Raw genomic sequence first — 23,365 nt, 5'->3', positions numbered from 1 at the left:
GGTAGGGGTTCTAATCTCAAAACTGGCAATTCTGTGTGTGTATGCATATCCCTTTCTAGCAGAGAGAGAGAGAGTGTGTGTGTGTGTGTGTGTGTGTGTGTGTGTGTGTGTGTGTGTGTGTGTGTGTGTGTGTGTGTAAGTTATACCATTTTAAGGGCCTGTGCAAACCTGTTAGCCCTCCAGTGGCAACCAGTACACTGCCTGCAGATGTCATCCACCTGAATAGAAGAGGCAGACACTGCAAAAATATATAAGCTCCATGGCGCATGTGATATGTATGCAGCACTATAGTATGTACAACTAGACAGCTAGGAGTTCTGCTCTCAAGAAGGGCAGTTCATGAGTGAGTGTGTCCATATATCCCCTTGCAGCAGCGTGACAGTGTTAGGGCCACCACCTGTCCCACTGTGCAGGCTGCAGGCCATGTTTGGCCAGGTGTATCCTGTGAAAACAACTACAACTATACATATGTTCCGAGAGTGTAGGACAACAAACGTGTCCTACATTTGTGTAATAGTTGCATAAAGCAGTCATTTTAGATCAGAAACACCTTAATGTTATGCGAAATAGCATAATCTAGGCAAATGCTACAAAAATAAGCTGTCATATTGGCAAAAAAGAGAAGTCCTGTCCTTTCCACTTGCTCTGGCTATGGTTTATCCTGGCAACTCTCACGATACTACAAGAAGTGCCCCACACTGGCCATTTGCTAAGGTGGCAACACTAGTTTGTCTTGCCTATGTGTGTGCAATATGTGAGTAGCTGCTGCCCCTAAATAACCTACATGCATGTAGGCATGAATGCTAACTGCCACCACCCACATTTGTAGGTACTGACCAAGGCTGTGGCAACTGTAAGTTGTGTGCTGTCTGTCACTGACCCATCAAATGATGTTAACACACCACAACAGGGTCTTACATCAAGTATGGACTGGTGCCAAGGTCCTGGCCTCAAGCTAAATGCAGAAAACTGTGCTATCATACCATTCGGCAAGGACATGGCCCCAGTGTTTGCCACATCAATGGCTACACCCTAACCACACAACCTGTGTTGAGAGACCTGGGTACTCAGGTTGATAACAATGTCACATTCAACCATCATGTAGCAGCAATGGTCAGAAAAGCCTTGTATGTGGTTCACCTCATAGGTAAAGGGATTGCATACAGAAAAAAGGTGATCATCACCTCTGTATAGTCCTCGGTCAGTAGACCAATGATTTACTCCAACACCCTGTTTAGTATGTTCCTATCCATATATCTGCACCAACTGGAAAGGCCATGGTAATACCCACAAAGGTAATCCTTGGCCTTCAACACCTGTCCCATGCAGACAGGCTCAAATCAGTATTTCTCCACTCAATATCAGACAGGTTGTCCACAGGTGGGCTGTGTCATGCCTACAAGGCAATGCTGGACCCTGCCCTTCAACAGGTGCCCCATATATGTGAGTCTAACTCCTTGCGTGTTACTAGCATGACAGGCCAGAATCTGATATGTGACATCAACATAACCTGCTGGAGAGACAGGTTTGTCTCCCAGAGGCTGCCCTGTCTCAGGAACCCACTTCCCATACATGTCAAACAGAATACCATGCAGACCCTCTTCAGGTGCAACCATGATGACTGGATGGAAAACCACAAATCTGTTCCAGGAGTCCCACCTGTGTCACTCAATGACAGGGGCAACAGGTGCTGACTGATGATTCTGTTGGGGATAAACTAATGACTAGGCTTGTAATGGACGCAGGGCCATTAGTCTAGTAACCTTCTATGATCCTATGAACCTATGGTCCTACTGCACTGCCAGGTGACATGTATCAAGAGTAGTATGCAGTGTCAAGGGGTATGTATGCAACATTACGCTGTCTGACCCCACTGTGCCTGACACACTGTTCTACACATACGCACTTAGGTTAGCATGCACATATACAGCTGTACCTTGGCAAAGTCACATTTCTGTGTTGCCACCATGTCATCCTGAGCCACTGTATTGGCACCAGGTCCCCAAGGTGTAGACACACAGATACCTGGAACAGAAATACAAAAAGGTCTGGGAGACAACAGTCAGTCAGCAATACTAACACCAATGCAGCATTATGGAACAAAGGTACATACACGTTGATGTGTACTCATGACACATGCCAGCAGACAACACCTTGCAAGGCATAACAGTACTGCACTACAAACTGTCATTAACTGTACTATAATCACCCTATGCATCAAGCACATATTTGCATGTCCCTGCATCAATGGTTTGGATGACAGAGATGTGGCACAGGTTTCATCACATAGACAGGATGTGGTGTGGGGTTGCCAAAGGCCTAGGCTGTGCCACACAGTTGACATTTTGTGTGTGTGTGTGTGTGTGTGTGTGTGTGTGTGTGTGTGTGTTTGTGTGTGTCTGGAGGGGTGCTGGTCAGCTGGGCCATGGACAGGAGCTGTGTGTGTCTGGTGGTGACTCGCATGTGACAGTAATGTGTGTGTGCATGTATACAGTCAAGCCATGTGCTAGCCCTACACAAGGGTATGTTGGACAGCTGTGGACCGTACATGGCAGAATGTACAGTTCACAATCTCCAGGCACAAACACAGGAACTGGCTCTGCCAGGAGTGGCACTGGCACCACCATGCCCAGGGTCAGATGCGTTACTACTTGCTGATGATAACTGGTGTCTGCTGGGTCCGTATCCCTCATGGTACCACCCAGGAACACATGCCCATGGCTTGCCACTTTGTGGTGTGGACAGTACCCTCCCTTCGGTAGTGCAGGCGGTACTGCCACTACAGGAGTGTGACTGTGCATGGCCACATGGGCTCTCAGCTGATGTTTTTGCTGACTTACATCCATGTGTCTGGCACCCTACTCCCACCACATTTTCAAGCACAGATATTGCATGGTTAAGAAGTGACAATGTTTCACCCCACCATCTGTCCACTACATCGGCGAAATGTAAGGCATCACTAATGCTGTGGATGGAGTCATGGATGCCAGGCAGTGATGCACCTATGATCCTGAGTATCCATCTGGTGTTGCATTCAAAACGTGCCTATAACTCCATAATGGACCAAAAAGGAAGTTATATACTCATCATAACGTTCCATGTTTGTTGTCCATCTCATCATTCATTCTTACTTGGATGGGTTTGGAACCGATCCTCAGCTTCGACTCAGCCGAATACACCAGCTGGAAATCTCAAACTTGGCTTGTGGCAAGGTAGGTATCCCATGATGCAGTGGTGCAACTCTCCAAATCTTGTTTGCTGCTAATAGTAATAACGAGCAATATAATGGTATGGCCCCAGGTCAAGGAGAAAAAACAAGCAAAGTCAAAGGAGCTTATGTATAACAGGAAAGGTCACCACCAGGTCCTCTAGGAGTCCTTGGATGGGGAAAGGGGGGGGGTTGTAAGAATGAATGGCAAGATGGACAACAAATATAGAACATTATGGTGAGTACATAACTTCTTTATGTTATCTTGTCCTATCTCGCCGTCATTCTTATTTGGGTGGGACAGCATCCCTAGCATCTTTTTCCTGGGTGGCTCACGGGAGTACACCTTAGAGCACAGTGGAACCAAAGGAGGCCCTGTCAGTGAAAGCCAAATCATCTTTGTAATGAGTGATGAACATGTGAGGATTGGCCCACATAGCAGCAGCGCAAATACTCTCCGTAGACATTCTTACCTGGAAAGCAGAGGATGGTTGAGTGACCTCTAATTCTGAATGGTAACTTTCTGTTATTGGAGGTGTATATAAAGGTGAAACAACTTGAAAGCCAGTTTGAAAGGGTGACTTTAGACACTGGCATACCCTTTTTGTGCCTCAGAGAAAGGGATGAATAATTGGTCAGACTTCCTGAAATCTTTGGTTCTATGCAAATAGAATCTGAGCTGTCTATGCACGTCCAATTGATGGAGTTTATACTCTGCCTTGTTGCTATGATTGGGGAAAAACACCGGGAGCTCAATGAATTGATTCATACTGGATTGAGCACAAACCTTAGGTATAAAGGATAGATTATTTCATAGTGATAACCTATCCTTATGGAAAATCAGATATGGTGGTCTGATTGATAGTGCTTGCCACTCTGAAACTCTTCTGGCAGATGTTACAGCTACTAGAAGGATGGTCTTCCAGGAAAGAAATTTGAGGTCACAAGATGAAGAGGGCTCAAACGGTGGCAATGTTAGTTGAGACAGAACAAAATTTAAATCCCAAGGAGAGAGTGGTTCTTTAAAAGGAAGTCTCAATAAGGAAGTGCCTTTTAAAAATGCTTTACACAACCCATCCAAGTAAGAATGAAAGTGAGATGGGACAACATAACATCATGCACCAGGTGACGTGATGTGACACCTTTGATGGGTGGTGGATGGGCAGCAGCCCTCCTTAGAGCACCCCTGTCAATCTGCCTGTGTGTGGCCTCACCAGCTGTCTGGCTATGGCTAGTGTCTACAGTCACAGATGCCACAGTCGCCACACTCTCCTGTTCGATGCCACCACCCTCTGACTGCCCAATAGCTGTGGCTGCAGGGGACTGGGTATGTGTGGGTATACTGACTGTGTGTGGAGACACTGGGGGAGGAAGTGGGATGTCAACCCATGGGACAGATTCAGCCCCTAACAACCCCACCTGTGCCTCACTATGCCACCACCATCGTCAGAGTCCGATGAGACACTGACATCAGGTTGAGTGGGACAAACCCTAACCCTCATGGTCACCTGTGAGGAGGAAAATGACATGACTACATGAATTCTTGCACTATTATGTCTGCAGATACACACACACACACACACACACACACACACACACACACACACACACACACACACATGCATGCACATGCACGCACACACACACACACACACACACACACACACACACACACACACACACACACACACACACACACACATATATACAGATGAGGTGCCACAAATGCATTCTACATACCACACCTTATTACTGATTCCATGCACAACAGACAAGCAGACCACAACAGGCACACACAAGACAGGCACTTAACAACATGCAGTATAGCTACATTCAGTTAATGTTGCCAGTACTATACATCTGTGAGATTAGCGACATGTCAATGTATGTGATGGACCTTCACTTGACACATAGTGCACCTCCTTTCAGTAGTGCTGGTAGTACTGCCACTACAGGAGTTTGACTGTGCATGGCCACGTGGACTCTCAGCTGATGTTGTTGCTAACTTATGCCCACGTATCCTGATGCCCTACTCCCACCACATTTTCAACCACAGATATTGCACGATTAAGGAGTGACAATGTCTCATCCCATCTGTCCACTACATCGGCAAAATGATGTAAGGTATCACCAAAGCCGTGGATGGAGTCATGGATGCCAGGCAGTGATGCACCCATGATCCTGAGCATCCGTCTGGTTTTGCGTTCAGAACATGCCTATGCCTCCATGATGGACCAAAACATGCATCAAATGATGTGATGTGACACCTCTGATGGGTGGTGGATGGGCATCAGCCCTCCTTAGAGAACCCCTGTCAATCTGCCTGTGTGTGACCTCACCAGCTATCTGGCTATGTCTAGTGTCTGCAGTCACAGATGCCATAGTCACCACACTCTCCTATTTGATGCCACCACCCTCTGACTGCCCAATAGCTGTGGCCACAGGGGCTGGGTATGTGCGAGCATACTGACTGTGTGAGGGGACACTGAGGGAGGAAGTGGGGTGTCAACCCATGGGACAAATTCATCCCCTAACAACCCTACCTGTGCCTCACTATGGCCACCATCACCATCAGAGTCCGATGAGGCACTTGACATCAGGGTGAGAGTGACAAGCCCTAACCCCCATGGTCACCTGTGAGGAGGAACACGGCATAACTACATGAATTCCTGCACTATAATGTCTGTAGATCCACACACACACACACACACACACACACACACACACACACACACACACACACACACACACACACACATAAAAACACATATACAGGTGAGGTGCCACAAATGCATTCTACATACCACACCTTATTACTGATCCCATGCACAACACACAAGCAGACCACAACAGACACACACACAACAGGCACTTAACAACATGCAGTGTAGCTACATCCAGTTAATGTTGCCAGTACTATATACCTGTGAGATTAGCGATGTGTCAGTGTATAGGATGGACCTGCACCTGACACACAGTTCACCTGCTTCCAACATACTAATGTCCCCCTTTATAGCAGACTGCATAGACCTTCACAAAAATACCTTCAAATATGTTACAGTTCCTACAAATATGCTACTGTTTAACATACCTAGCGTGTAGATGAGCGCATAACAAACCAGTGTCACACTCACCAGCAACAGATTGATGCACTCCGGCCACACCAGAGTTACCTATGGAATTGTGGGGGAGAGGTATTGTCAGCAGACACAAATGTGGCATTGGTACAGGATAATATGTGCATATAACAACATGTACAGTATGAACTGTGATACTGCCCACATTGGTGACAGTCACACTATGTGTGCACAGGTGTGCATTACAACCCCCCCTCCAAATGCACATTGACCTGACATCCATGTACAGGTATGCAGAGGCTGCCACTATGACTGCTACAGTATTAAAGTGATGACCACAGCAGGCTTGCCTAGATGCTCCTCTACTGTGGAAGGTATGACACCCACCCTCACGCCATATGGGGTGATGGATCTTTGCAAGCTGGTGGCTGAACCCAGGTTTGTCAGGAACTCCTCTGTGGCCAAGAGTGGTTGCTATGTTGCAGGCCCTCCACCGGTGCTAGCACAGTCCCTGGCCACAGCTGTGATTATTTATCATATCACTGGCTCAGTGTTGGACCTGTTTACAGCTCCTTTCCTGTAGCCCGACATGATTTACAGATGCCAAGATGTCTGCCCACAGTGCAGTGTGTTGTTGCTGATTATGGTGACTCCCCAACAGCAGGATCTGGTGATGGAGTCTCAGCCTGTCAAGTATGGCATCATTCTCCACTGCTGAAAATGGTGGGTTCCTACATCTGTGCATCACTCCTGAAAGACAAGAGAATGGGGAACACAGCACAGAACCACATACATTGCTCTCCATTATGTGCACACCCTGCACATCCACATTTGCTGGCACTGTTCTATGCTAACTACCACATCATACCCCACCATCTATCACCACAATATGTATGTGGCTATCGACGACATAGTGGCAATACATCATGCATTCCCCTCCTGATCTTGCTGTTTCCTGCTACTTGCTGCATGTTCTCTAAGGTGTTCAATTGCATCTTTTCAGTTGCACCTATTACTGCTTGTCTATAGCCTGTCTACAATGTACGCAATAGTGTCAGCCTCCTACTTTTGTTTTAAACACCTGGGCTATAGGCCCACCCCTTAGTTCTCCCAGGTCTTCCTCCCTCGGATTCTGGAAAATATGACTTGACAATGTCCTATAGTTTCCTCTGCCAGTCTGGTTGATATGGGCATCCTGGCACAGTGTAGCAACTGCCTCATGTATGTGGACAACAATCTACAAACACCATCAAGGAACAAATTTTGTGAGAGATGCAATCACATTATGAATCTACAGTCCATGCTCTCTCCCTTTCAAGACTGCATATGTGGCTCCGAACAGGTTGCAAACACAAGCAGTACACCTCACACACCACCCACACCTACACAACAGACACCCACATATGCGGAGGTCCTCAACGTGCATCCACAAACAAAGGAGACCTCCGAGGCAAAGTCACATGTGAACACCACAGCCTTCCACAGTACATACCACTCATAGATACATACCTGTGTCCCACAGCCACAAAGGCATTACCATTAATCAAACATTAGTCATTGGAGACTCCATTGTGAGACAAATAAATATGCCTCTCACCAGGCTGTATATGGGGAAGGTCGCAGTTAATTGTCTGTCAGGTGCCAGAATCTGCCATATCACATACGCACTACTGTCTCTCAATAATAGGTACTGTTATGGGTCTGTCACACTCCATATTGGCGTGCCTGACCTGCGACATGCCTCCCTGGACTATATGCAGTGAGACATGATTGAGCACGCTGATTATGTGTCCAAGGCAGGTATGTCCCTAGCTGTGCACAGCCTTCCACTGTCACTCAGACTGATGCCATAATACAATCAGGTAATGACTCACCTTAACAACTGGCTTGGTTTCTGGTGCCATTTTAGGGGGATGCAGTACCTGACAGCCTGGGATGACATGCTCAACAGACCATGATGCTTTGCCAGAGAAGGCCTCCATCTGTCTCAACTGGCCTTCAGACATCTGGCAATAGTTTTTGCCAGTCCCATAGTGCATTTATTAGGAAATGTGATGAGGTTAACACTACCAATATACAACTGTCAGCACATCTCAAATGCCATGCTGCTAAATACTAGGAGTCTAAACATGAATTTGCACTCATTGCAAGCAGTCTAAACCCTGGGAAATGCGGACATCTGTGTAGTGACACACACATGGTTCAAAGCTGCAGAAAGCACCCCAGCCTTACATACTCAACCATCCTATCATACAGTCATATCCCAAGGTGTGGGCAAAAAGCCATGGGACGTGGGGTTTCACTATATATGACAGACATACACACTTCCAGGCTGTTCAAACAGTAAGACACACAGGGGACACTGCAGGGCCAGTTAACCATTGCAAAGACACCTATTCAAAGCATAGGTAGCTACTGGCCCCCAAATGTGACCAGGATGCCCATTCTGCCTATATGGACTTGATCAACTCTATCAGGATCCGAGTCTGTACCCTGATCCTGGGTGACTTTAACTACCCAAACATACATTGGAGGACGTATTCATGCCAGCACACAAATGTCCAGAGATCCATCAACAGTGGAAATGCAAACACCTTGGAGCAGCTAGGTGCTACCCCCACATGAGATGTAGGTCTGTTAGAGTTGATATTAAACAAAATGGGTAATCACTACAGCATCCATACATTATCATCCTGCATTGTCAAACCAACCATAAAGCGGTCACGTATGCAGTCTCCATCTCCCACAATACCCATCTAGCTAGGGTCAGACATACAAACAACTCCAAAGTTGAATACAGCCCCCACCCCCTCTGCAGAAACTGGCACCAATATTCAAAAGTACACAAAAGTGCTGTACCTGTATTTGTATGGACGCATGGAGTCAGGTAGACCCGACAGGACTACATCATCCTCTGCCAAGATATGTAAACCTGTCTGGTGGACATCTGCAATAAATAGTGTCTATAACAGGGATGACATACTGCTTTCTGGGAAAAGAAGGAGCAGGTGCCCAATATGAAGCAATGTCTCCTTAGCCTGCACAAGCAAATAAGAGCACTACTGGAATCCTGCAAAGCAAACCCCGAGCCCACACTGACGACATCCACTACAGACAATCATATCTCCTTCTTCACATATCTCTGCAGCATCAAAGGAAACACTCAGAACTGGTCAGTAGTGGTGGTCAAGGAAAGCAGATATGCAAGTGCTGTAGGTATAGCATACTTGATGCCTGACAGAGTCAGTGTAAGCTTCACCCCCTGCCCCCCCATTACATCAGGACATCCCCAGTACCTGCCCCGCTTCCCCTTGTATGTAGGGAACAGGTCATCACTGCCATCTCAAAGTCATGGTATAAGTCACCATGGGAGCCAAGCACATCAGAGGTTGCATCCTACATGACCCCAAGCATGACCTTGCAGCACCAGAAGGCACTGTAGTCAACCAAAACTTGAATACCGCCTTTGTCCCAGCCGAGTGGAGGATACCCACAGTCACCCCTTTACACTAAGGTGGGATGTCCACCCATCCAGCACATTATAGACCCATCAGCCTAACTAGGCTGATCTGCAAGGTCATGGAACAGTTTATAATGAACCTCATTAATAAGGACATTGGTGACCTCCACCCACTTGATCACGTACTGTTCAGCTTTGTCAAGGGTGGATCATATCTGTTACATTTGGTTGACCTCTTTGACACAGTCACCAAAGCCATGGACGGAGGCAGACAGTGCACACTGCCTACCTTGACCTGGCCAAAGAATTTTCCAGTATTCCCCAATTGCCCATAATAGATATCTGCTCCCACCTAATCGTCAGTCCATATGTTACCAGATGGGTAGCAGACTAGCACACTGACAGAACCCACCTAGTCCTCATAGGGGGAGCTACCTCAAGCAGTAGACCCATAACTAGTGGCGTAACCCAGTGTTCTATGTTTGTACCTCTGTTATGTGTGAGTTACCCTTCTGAGGTGCGGGGCACAACCAGTGGGCTATGGCCGACCATGTTTGCAGAGGAATGTATGTTGGGTGCTGTCACCAAATTCCATAGTGATATTGACATCCATCAAGAGGGTCTCATGCAGACACATAACTGGTGCCAGAAACATGGCCTCAGGCTGCATACCATGAAATGCAGCATCATCCCCTTTGGGGAGAGTGACGTCCCCACATATTATCACAGTACTAACAACATCTCATCACAAAAAGTTTCTCATCCAGAAAAAAAGAGGTCATTGTTCCCCTCTACTCATCAGACCCATTATAGAGTACAACGCCCCTTTTGGTATGTACCTCACAAGACATCTACAACAAATGTAAAGGCCACAGAAATACCTCACAAAGAGGATTACTGGCCTCAAACAGATGCACTACGCAGACCGTCTCAAAAAACTCCTGTTTTACTCCATCACATATCGCCTTCTCAGAGGTGATCTCTGCCTAACATACAAAGCTATGTCAAACCCAGAGCTGATGGACATGCTCCACTTAAAGAAATCCCAATCCCTCTGAGCTACACTCTCTAGGGACCTAAACCTTGTCACCACAATAAATAGGACATGCTGGAGGGCTAGATTCCTGTCCCAGAGACTTCCCATACTCTGGAATAAACTACCTATCTATATCAAACAAAGCTCCTCATTAGCACTCTTCAAGAAAAATCTTGATGATTGGATGTGAAATAGGAAATTCACCACGGGGATCACCTCTGTGGCTCTGCTTGACAGTGGCACAGGAAAATAATTTTTTTGGTGGCAAAAGCCAGGGTATCTTTTTGGCTGGGCTTGTATAGGCCCCAGGGCCGATAGCCTAGTACCTACCTATGAACCTATGAAGATCCTAAGCATGCATTCAGTTGAGAGTGATTTGTGCACACAGGTTGATGGCAACATGACATTTGACCACCATGTCGCTTCCATTGTAAGGAAAGCCTTCTACATGGCCCACCTCATACTTGAGGGTATGTCATCCAGGGACATGGGGTTCATAACATCCCTGTATTCTCCCCTAACAAAGCCCATTATTGTGTATAATGCTCCTTCATCATGTACCTTGCAAAGCACATGCAGCATCTGGGGAGGTCACAGAGGTTCTTCATGAGGGAATACCATGGCCTCAAACATCTACCACACACAGATAGGCTATAAGCCCATCCCTCTACCCAGTTTCAAACAGACTCCACAGAGGTGACCTCTGTCTGGCATACAAGATGATCACCGACTCCACCTTGATGGGACTGCTGCACAAGTGCATGTCAAGCTCCACTCTATCACCCCCCACACATACCTTAACCTGGTCTGTGACATTGACAGGACTTGTTGGCAGGTCAGATGTGTGTCCCACACACTCACCCAGCTGTGGAATACACACTCTGTCTACATCAGGCAGAGTACCTCTTTACACCTTTTCAAGCGACACCTGGATTACTGGATGGTTAACAGTACATACACCCTTGGGATACCACCTGTGTCCCTGTTGGACTGGGGCATCAGGTGCTGGATTGCATACACATGGGCTAAACTCTGGGCTAGGCTTATGAGGGCCTCAGGGCCAAAAGCCTAGTAACCTCATATTATCCTAGATATACCAGTTATGGCTCAGTGTGCTGTGACGGACTATGTTGTTATGTGTCCACACTCATCACTGCCGTCTACTATGGTGTGTGCCCTATGGGCGACATTCCAGTACCATGTCACACAGCCACCATCTGACAAATAGGTGAGTGGTACTACAGCTGTATGGGGATAGTCCAGCAACATCTATGCAACACAATTACAGACAGGACTGCAAACTGTAATGTATCCTTCTTGTAGGTGTCTGAGATCCACCATACACAGATGTTTGCAGAATGTGTACATGTACCTGATATATGTGGACCCTCTGCCAGACAAATGTGGATGTCTGGAAAACAGGGAATCTGGCTGTCACATGCCAGACACCTCAGAAAACAGTTAAGGTACTTTAATATCTGGTATTTTATTCATTTCTTTATGTTGCATGCTTGATATATATCCTCTGTTGCTGAGGCGGAGCCTGTGTTCCCCCACTACTACTGGCTATAACCTGTTGTCCTGCTGTAGGGGGTCAACAGGTATGGTAGCCATAGCTCTCCGGTGATGAGATACAGGTGTGGAGTACACAGTGACCTAGCCAGAGTACATCAGAAACAGTCAGGGACACCTGGACAATGTTTGAACTATGCCTGTGTAACATTCACAGACTGAGAGGAGTAGACTGACAGTACATCATGTGATATGCCACCTGTATCCTCCAGTACTTACTGTCATTATTGTTTAATACACAATCCAGTAGCATTTGTACATAAGCTGACCATTGCTTAGGGACTCAGGGGCCAGAGCTGTGATCTATGTCACAGCACACAGAGCAAAAGGCAAGCCTGTAGGTGCTGGACAGCTGACTAACAGCAACATGTCATTCAAAGATATGTACTACAGACCTAGTGTTGTAATCCCTATTTCCCATGACGGCATCCCCCCATCTGCATCCCATTAGATGGGGAATTCTATTACATACTTGTTATAGTGCTGTACTCCTTTATGTACAGAAATCCTGTGGTATAATGCTAGGATAGCACAGTCTGTCTTTAAAAAGAAAGTTACAGACCTGTGTACCATAGGCAGCAGCTTGCCTTTTTTTAGATAAGGCTCATGAACAGGTGATTGCCTGTGCACCAATCTGTGGCTCACACTTGCTAATTGCATCCAGAACAGCTGGGTTGCATTTTCATCAGCCAATGCCATGGCACCATAGTGCTGTATTTAAGGCCTTCATGTAGGCTGTGGCCCTTTTCTTGGCCTGTAAGGACAGAAAGAAATACTGCCCACTGTTTGGATTTATGTGGTATGTCCAAAGTTTTACATGCTGTGTTTGGCCATTGTGAACAGAATTTCTGATTATATGGCAGTTTACTTTTTAACAATATGGGGTGAGGTCAGTAAGGAGACAAACAGATGTGACTGTTATACGTCATTTGCATCAGAATATGCATGCTGCTGAGTAGCCACTGGTCTATCAGGTATGTATGTTTGTAGGGGAAGACTGTGAGACATGTTCCTGACGCTTGACCATTCCCCCTTTATTTATGGGTGTTGTGTGGATTCCCTGTTCTATGTGTTTGGAAGGTATGGTAGATCTGTAGCAGGTAGCTGAACATACTGCTGCATATGTATGCAGGAGTCATACTGGGGATTGTGAACACATTGGGAGACAGCAAGCTGTATATGTCAGTGAGGGGAAGTGTCAGCTCTGTTGTCACAGCATAGCCAGGGTGAGGGTACTCCTAACAGTCCATGTGAGGCATGTGCCTCTGGTACATGTGTTATGTAATAGTGTCATCCAGAGAGTGGTAGGTGACATTTACAACACCTATACATACTTGTGAAGTGTATCCCAACCTACAGGCTTTGACATGCTAATATGTGTGGCAGTGACTGCAGTAGAAGCAACCAGTTCTGCTGGAAATTTCAGGGCTTAGTTATTTATTTGTTGTATTGATAAGCATGTACTTGACTTGCAACAGACTGGAATGGAATCCAGGACTGTGGGTGTCAAAATGTAAAGCATGCTAGGAATGTAACAGGTAGAGCTACTGAGGCAATATCACAGCAGCGGTATTTGCAAGACATGTGTATGCATACAGTGTGTTACACAGGATTTGCATGAGTATGGGCATTTGGATGGGTATGACATGTGACAATGTCATTATTTTGTAACCTCAATCTACACTGACTTGCCAGTGCTTCAGCACACAGAATAAGTTTTGTGATTTCTGTGAAAAAAGTAGGTGGCACAACTATGGACATTCTGCAACAGTCTGTGCACTTGTCAGCTCTACCTGATATTGTAGGCCTCACGTACATACATCAACGTGTATTTGGCTGTGTTACTAGTTTTGTGTCTGCATTACATTCCCAAGTACGCTGTCATTAATCCTATTATATGTAAAAGTAGTGTGTCACTGGCATTCAGGATATGTTTACAGAAACACCTGCTATTCATCAGAGCTGAGTGGCCTAGTGGGCTAATGCACTATGCTGCAGTTGACAGGGGCACGGGTTCGAGACTTGGCAGGGGTGATTATTTTGCTAACGTGCATAACAGTGTCAGAAACATATAAGGTGGTTAAAGCAGTTTTAAGTGTGTTTGTGTGATGCGCCACACTGTGGCATTTAGCTCATCTTCACCATGTGCTAATTCCAAAAAAAAAAAAGAAAAGAAAAAGGGGGTAATAGGAAAGTGGTGAAATGGAGGCAAGCAGGGGGAAAAACAATGTGAAAGGCAGGGGTGTGCAGGACAGGTGTAGGAAAGGAACATAGCTCTCTATTTCTTGTACAACAACAGCTGTGCAGATTATGGACAATTTGGAATGGAGCCTCACATCCCATAGAGAGGGGTCTGAGCAACATAACTTTGTTGATTAATTGCTGTAATGATTGACTGTGGGCAGTGTAGGAGTGGGAGGAATGGAGAGCTATGTATGGGGCGATATATTTTTTTTTGTGGGACAGGTCTTTTTTTCGGTGAGAGTGGAATGTTGGGGAAGGGATTTAGGTAAGTCGGGTAGGAGAGGCAGCATTAGCAGACAGAGAAGACATCAGGTAGGGGCAGTGTATGACACATAAGAGGGGTAAACACACCCTGGACAGGTAGGGTATTTTGGAATCGGAGACCAATGTGCCCCTAGACGGCAGCAGTGGGACTGAGCTCCCCACTCATGGGCAGCCACCACTGCTCCTTCACTGCCCCGAAGGTGGCTGTGCTGGGGGCTGGGCACCAAAGCCAGTCTGCCCCTCCAGGTTTGCCAGTTTACCCTCAATCTGGTGCAGCTGATTGTTGAACCTTTGGTTGACAATCCTGCACACCATCTCTGGTAGCTGTTGTTGGGTGACCATTTATTTACCTGTAATCCCTGTGGGGAGAACATCTGCTAACAATACATAACTGTTTCTATAAATATTTTCAGTAGTACTTGTCTGTATCTATAAATTTATAGTAGTACCTCTTCCTGGATGTGTGTGTGTGTGTGTGTGTGTGTGTGTGTGTGTGTGTGTGTGTGTGTGTGTGTGATTGATTATGTGACAATGGATTCTAGGGATGGAAGCTGGAATATGTTGGAAATTAAGGAATTAAAATGGCATCTACAATTTGAAAGAAACATGTCTACAAATAAATACAGGACTTAATGTGAACATTAGAATTAAAAGTTATTTAAATTATTTGAATGTATAATACATGATTTGTTTTTAAATGTATGTATGTATTATGTTCATAGTTAAAACTGGGTGATACAGTACCATGTGATTTTCCTAGTATGTATTTAAACTGATATTTTATCAATGTAATCTGTTCTGATGAAGTCCTTGTTTGAACAAAAGCACTAAATTCACAATAAACTGTGAGGTTCTGTTTTGTGTAGCTTTCGTTTATTAGCTTTTAGTTTTTGTGCACATTGCTGGGGCTATTTTTGGAGATACAAGACATGCATTTAGAATAATTATTCAGAAAAAAATGTTTGAAACACAATGGATTTCTGGAATAAGTTTTTATAAGGGTTCATGTTTGTGTAACTTGTAAATTCTAGCATAATAAAATTATGGGAAATCAGTTCCTTTTTTCAAGTTTTGGGCACTTGTACCTTATGAAAAAACATGACATTTATATCTGAAATACTTTAATACAGCAAGAAACAAAATATAATTAGAATTCTAAAAAAAATCTTTATTCTATACCGTTGAAAAGGAATCCCATTTGCAATCTTGCAGTCTTTGGGAATCTTGTCCTTCTCCAGTAATTGTTTGAACATGTTAGCATTGTTGTTAATCTCTCTTCAGTTCTGGGAGAGTTCTATGGTGAATCTCAGAAGACCTAATTACTTTGTGCATCATTATTTTTTGAAAATTGTCCGGACCCTTTTTTTTTTAAAGAACCAGGAAGAACGGTTTTATCATGGACTTTACTGGCTGGATTTGGTGAATCTTATTAGCATGGCTTACTGCATACAGCATTCTTATTTGTTCATTTTATTTAGTTTTACTATCCATGGCTTTATCTTCCTTATTATCTTTAATGTGCGTTTTTCTCACACCCTTTGCTTTACTGAGTCTCTTTCCCCTATATGGTTCTTTGATTTTTGGGACTACCTTGCATGAATTCCTTTTGCTTTAACTGATATTATCTTCCATATTTCTCACTGGTTTCTCCCCAGTTACCAATGCCAACTTGTTACAGAACTGTGATCTTCTTTTTCCTTCTTTTTGATCTGCATATTAGTTTCACACAAAGATGTGCTCCTTCTACAGCAGTAGTTATGTTGTTTCCTCTTTATTCTTCCATACTGCTTTCATGCCTGTTCACTATAGCTTTACTAATGCATTAGTGTGCTTTGTCAAGGTTTGCACTACTAATGCCCATAAACCTGACATTTAACTTGTTCAACTCTATAGGTAAACTGACTGTGACCCACATTTGACTGTTAATCACTTGTTCTCAAGAGGCAGTTCCACTTCATTCTAAGATCCTCTTTCCTACCGCACCTTGTAACACCAGGTCTGCAACAGCGCTTTACTGAGCAGGTAACATTAATTACTGTTGGATACATGCCATTTAAGGGGAAGTAAGAATAGTCATGCTCATTGGCATAGCTATAATCAAGCTGCTTTTGTTTACATAAGGTATATTAAAGCCTCCCTTCTAAAACTACTCCCATTTTTCTGCCAGACTAAGCATACCATTTTCTTATCCTTTCTGTCTTCATGAAACTGGAGTTCTGCACCCCTACACAGACTGTGCTGACATTTGCAGTTTGCATTGATGCTTTTCATTATACTGTTCTCTAGACCTCATCCTATTTTAACTTTACAGTGCTTGGCATAAATAGTGCAGCCTAGTATGTTTGAATCTCAGTCATATTTCTTTATTTTTTTCACATTTATGTTACCACTGCAGTGTCAAACCACTGCTCAGTCAGCAGTTGTTAGTTCAGAAAAGGGTATTACTGAGATTGTGGGTGATTTTTTTTGTCCTTCATGCTGGGTGGCTGGCTATGTTGTGAAATTGTGAGTTTCACTACATCAAGGCTCAAAACACTGCACCAAAAACATTTACTTCCCACAGCAACATCACCATTGATGGTGTATACTTAGATAAACTAACACCAAGGCTGCATAAATTCAAAGAAAAAGAAAAGGCAAAAAGCAAAGAAAATTACATTATCTCTGTGATGTCCATCTTCAGAAAGAGTATAACAGTATGTATGACAAAGGATCAGCCAAAGAGGTGAAGCAAAGATATTCTAAAACCACTTAAAGAATCAGGGCAATTTAATTGTTGACTAAACAATACCCACAAATCTAAGTGTTCCTATTTTTGCTTCCATCAGTTATCTTAGTGAAGTTATATTATCCAGTTTTTCCTAAAATTTGAAGAGTTCTAAAACAAGAGACGACAGCAGTACAATGTGAGTGGAAGTGATGCTCACCATACAGTTATCTAAAAAAGAAATACTATTTTACCTATAGAAGTCATTTTTTTCTGCAAATAGGCTAAAATAGCAAGACTGTTAATTATCCCATTATTTTAAGATAAATAAATATAATCAGCTTTTAAAGAAAAAAATATGGACAGGAAGACAGCACAACCACATAAGCTGTTCAGCATAAAATTAACTCAAATAATTTTCATTTGCATATTCATGCTAGTTTTAATTACCAAATGACAGAAAAACAAACTGCATATGCTGCATTTTATGTACTTTTTCTGTCCCTTGTTTGTTAACCATTTAGCCCCCACAAGGACTATGCTCATTTATTCCCCATCACCAGGCTGAAAATTGGTAATGGAGTAGCTGTCATCCAGGCAGTCATTACAGGTTTTCTGTTTTCTGGCCCTAACTCCTTTCCTACAGAAAAACATGCATGCTTGCAGATGCAAAAAACTATTCCTTTTCCCAGGATGGTGCATGTTCCAGGACATGAAGACTGCCATGGGGGGCAGTGTTTTGCAGACACAAGCCAAGAATTACCACTTACACTGAACATATACTCAATACTTGCAACACACAACCAACTGAACTCCCCAAAGAAAAAAAATATATTGTCCAGCCTTACCCCCCCCCCAAAGCAGAACTTTTTCTCTTCAGACAAATCATTTCTTACTATATTTAAATCAAACAGCATTATTGGTAACAATCTGTATTCTAATCTCATCTCTAAAAAAATAGAATAATAATCATTTTCTGCTTAGATAAATTAACTCCTTAATACTACAAGTACCCGATTAGCCTTCCCCTCATCTCCAGTTCTCCAGCTACTACAGCCTCACTTCAAGACAAACTCACTGCAATATTGCCTGTTGTAGTTAACTTAGGTGCATATTTTATTTTATTTATTTTATTTTATTGCATTTGTTTACCGGGAAAGTCCACTGGGCCTAAAAGAGCCCATTTTCAGTGGAGGCCCGGGGAGAAAAACTCCAACGAGATACAGAAAAAATATAAACATTAATTAGTGCAGAAATAGAAACAGTGTTACAGATAGTAAATATCGTAATATATACAGAATATATACATAAAATCAGGAATCTAGTTTGTTTGATTACAGTAATATATATATATATATATATATATATATATATATACAGAAAATATACATTAAAGCAGAATTCAATTAATTCAGAGTGGTATAAACAGAGATATATTAATCAGTATTATTGTACCAGTATCAACAAGTGAACATAAAAATAAATATGGAGAAAGTATAATCAGTTAATAGTAGCAAAAGACATGGGAGTTTAGTAATCATATAAGGAGAGTGAAAAGGTTAGGTTATAGAGCAGGAACATAGCCAGGAAGAGTTGAGATGATTTTTCAGTATTTGTTTGAAGGTGGTGGGGCTGCCTATGTTTCTTATAGAAGGTGGAAGTGAGTTCCATAGTTTGGCGATGGTGAAGGAATAGAGCAGTTGACCAGCAGGTAAGGTGGGCTTATCTACTTTTAGAAGTAGATGATTTTCAGATCTTAGATGCCTGCTGGGATGGTATTTGGCAAGTAGAGTTGACAGGGCAGGACAGTCTGTGGGTCTGTAGTTTATTTTGTGCACATTAGTTAGTTGGGTGAATGAGAGATGGTGGGGGAGTTCCAGCCACCCTAATTGTTTCAGTGACTTACAATGGTGGAATGAGAAATTGGCCTTGGTGGCAAATTTTGCTATTCTGTTGTAACACATAGCAAGTTTGGATTTTGTAGAATTTTGGATATTAGTGAGGAGAGGGGCACCATAAAGGAGAGAGGGTAATAAAAAGGTAGTTGCAAGGATTTGTCTAGTAGAGAGGCTAAGAAAGCAGATTGTGTTACTGCCTTTAAAATTATCAGGTCTTGTCTTACCTCCTGTCTTCCTGCAGCTTTACAGATTGTTTTCCTGGTACTTACTCCATGGTGGGCCATCTCACTCATTCAGCCTTTGCTATTCTCGGGCTTCACTCTGCTCCCCTACCCTACCCCCAAATCTCACCCCCACTAAAATCTAAATTTATACCTCTTTTACTTTATCTCGTCTACTCATCCTCCAATTTGCCTAACTGCACTATCTAATCACAAACCATACATAACATCCACACCCCTTTTGTTCTAAATCCCTTCTCAGATCTCACTCTGCTCCCTACCCATCAAAACCTACCTACTTTCCACACTATTATCACTGCTCATTAACTCACCTCACCATACTGCAATATTTGTATAGCACTAACCATGATGCTCCCCTCCTGTATCACATTATTCATCCTCATCCACTCATTCCTAACATCCTCACCAGTAGTAATAATAAACAAGCATATCTCAACCATTACGTCATCCTCACCTGTCAACCATCTTCCCACTAGTTACTCAAAAATCTCTTCAAGCTTATTTCCCATAACTCCACTCCACTGTTATCTCTGCTACAAATGCCATAATAAACAAACCGTCTTTCTGTATCATACATCAGTGAGGTGACATCCACCCCAATCCAGGTCCAAGCCAAATCCCAAACCAAAGAATGCACTCTAAAAGTTTTAAAATAGTCACGTTAAACTTTAGAAGCATATGCAACAAAATCACAGATTTTCACGTCCAGATGACTCAATGCAACCCAGATATCAATCAGACATAAGGCTAAAACCTGAAATAAAAGATGCTGAAATACCACCCCCTGATTATAATGTTATTAACATTGATTGACCACATAAAAATCAGGAGGACTAGCTATAATCTTCCCAAATATGCATAATGCCCATACATGTCAAGCAGAGCACCTCATTGGCCCTCTTCAAAAGGAATCTTGATGATTGGATGGGAGATAGGAAATTCATCCCGGGGATCATGTCAGTCGTCCTGCTAGACAGGGGCCCAGAGAAGTAAATATTGTGGGAAAAAGTTTCCAGGGAATTGTTATGGCTAGGCTTGCATAGGCCTTAGGTCCGATAGCCTAGTACCAACCTATGAACCTATGAACCTATGTAACTCCCTATACTGGCACAATCCCAAAATTTGGAGAAGCAGAATTCTTTATCTCATTCCTAAAACTTAATGCAGCCAAGAACATATGCATTGCTGTGCTATATATCCCCCCAGGACAGAACATTTCAATACTTGAAAACATACTATCCTGGATAGCAGATGCAATCACATATGAAATTATCCTGCTAGGTTATGTAAACATTGACTGTCAGTCTTTATCTGCAAATTCAGCAATCAACAATATGAACCTCTTTGTATTCACTCAACTTATTAATACCCCAAACAAGATATGGCAAAAATAACTCCCAGCAATCTTTTCTGGACTGGATTTTTGTTACCAACCCATCTAATTTTACCTATTCACGTACCTCCTCTGATACAGTAAGTGACCACCTGCCAGCTAATACCCACATAAATATTACATAACTAACAAAGGAACACAAGCTCAAAACTATCTGCAATCTCCCAATTTCTCCAGAGTCTTTCACTGAAGCTCTGAAAGCAGCTAATTGGTTCACCCCAAAAAAGACTCCCTTAAATGATGCAGTTGAATATGTCAATGCAGCATTTCTATATATTCTTAACACTTTTGCCCTACACCATAGAAAAATGATTAAAACAGCCATACCCCATGGCACATCAACCAATGCAAACCCCTTCTGAAAGAGACAAAGCATGGATTAACTGGCAAAATAATAAAAATGACAAAATTCAGCAATTATTCACACAGCTACAAAACCAAGTCAAGAAACAAGTTAATAGAGATAAACATTTTTTCTACACTCACCTACAAGACAGCCATAAAAACAACCCTAAAAAAATTCTAGTCCTCCATAACCTCTCTCTTCAACCTAGGTACACAAAAGGATGTCAGCCCATATCCAGACATTCACCCTCTTCGAACAGCTACTTATTTCAATACAAACTTCATAGAATGCATAGCCATCTTAACTTCAGACTCACCTAACACACTCCTTTCCACGCAGCTTACCTCCCCTACCTTAGACCCTAGCATATCTCTTTCACAAAACTCACTTAATTGCAACCTCTCTGATACACACATAAAAAACCCCACCCACTTTAACTTTTAACAAGTTTTTATATAACTCTCATAAAAAAGCATTTACATAAACTAAAACCTTGTTCTTCCTCAGCAGACAACCTTCCTCTGGAATGCCTAAATCTAGTGACAGATGCAACAGCATTCCCAATCAGAATTCTTATTAACAGATCAATTACAAAATCATGTGTCCCTAAATTATGGAAAATGCCACATATTATCCCCTTGCATAAGGGCAGTAATTCCACTGACATTACAAATTTCTGTCCCATAGCCATCCTGTATCCATCCCATTTAATCCAGGTGGCTGGTCTGCTCTTAAAACAATCTACCACTTAAGTTTTTTTATTTCTAAAGCAGAGTTCATTTTCATTGGTCTATCAGTTATTGTTGTTATATATAATGCTCATTCTAATTTATTCTGTCATCCGTTCTGAAGACGTTTGTGTATTAAAATGAATGAAAGTGCTTAACTGTATATTAGTTTAAGTGTCTTATTTCCAAATGTTTTAGCAAAATATTTATTTAATTTATCTAAATTACCTAATTGCAACAGCTAGTTTTTTATTTAATCATACCTTGAAATACATAATAGAATAACTTTTTCATAACTGAAACCACTTTCCTCAACTCTTTCCTAAGCTTCACTTGCATCTATTTACTTTTCATCTATATGACTACTTCCTTAACTTATCACCACTATCCCCTTTCTCTTACATGGTTTACTATCATCCCTATTTATTTTTCTCTAACTTCACATATTTTTCTTTCATCACAAAATAAGCTGTTTCTTCTTTACTCTTCATCTAGTTTAGCTATGTCAGTTCACCATACCTTAAGTATACTGAATTTGCCTCTATATTTTTTTCATTTTCTGCTGCATTACACTTTCTGCTTCATCTTAAGAAATTATGTTTCATCAATTCACCATACTGCAACACTATTTTATGATTTCTTAAACAGTATGCTACACTTATTGATTTACAAATCGGTCTGTATAATATATGTGCATTATTACTGTAGCATCCCTACAATATTTTCTTTGCAACTATTGTGTCTATTTGTAATTCTTTGTTTTGTACTGGAGCTCTTCTCCCCAGGCCTCAGCAGAAAAGGGGCTTTGCTGACCTTTTGCACTATCCTGGTAAACAAATGCAAAATGAATAAAAAAATGCCCTTGGTACACATGCTGCATGTGCAGAGCAGCAGGTTAGACCAGGATGGGTGCATAAGTCTGGATGATTTTGACTCATACATTTTGCTCTATCCCTCATAAAATCAGTGATATTTTGTGAAAAAAAGATGACAGGTTATAGTCACCAAAAATTACATTCATTATGGATATGGACGTACTTCACAAAATCCATATTAATTAATATACTCTTGCTTTGTCAACTTTTTAAATCAGTGGTACTAATAATTAAAACATGTCCCTGATTGAGGCATGTGTCTCTAAGTATTTTGGTTTTGTCCCTAATTCTGGTGCTAAGAGATGAGCCCTCCCT

General features: G+C 42.7%; 1 protein-coding gene across 1 annotated transcript in view; it reads right to left on the bottom strand.

Annotated features, from left to right (window-relative positions):
- LOC122794923 (probable ATP-dependent RNA helicase DDX60) overlaps positions 1–23,365 on the bottom strand; it is a 2,818,219-nt gene that overhangs the window by 1,459,610 nt on the left and 1,335,244 nt on the right. The gene's annotated exons all lie outside the window — the stretch shown is intronic.

Source organism: Protopterus annectens, chromosome 2.part1 (assembly GCF_019279795.1).
Source record: "Protopterus annectens isolate FY-2018-M chromosome 2.part1, PAN1.0, whole genome shotgun sequence".
NCBI classification, from domain to species: domain Eukaryota; kingdom Metazoa; phylum Chordata; order Ceratodontiformes; family Protopteridae; genus Protopterus; species Protopterus annectens.
Note: the sequence above shows the minus strand (reverse complement) of the source record. Positions and strands in the feature narration are given on the sequence as shown.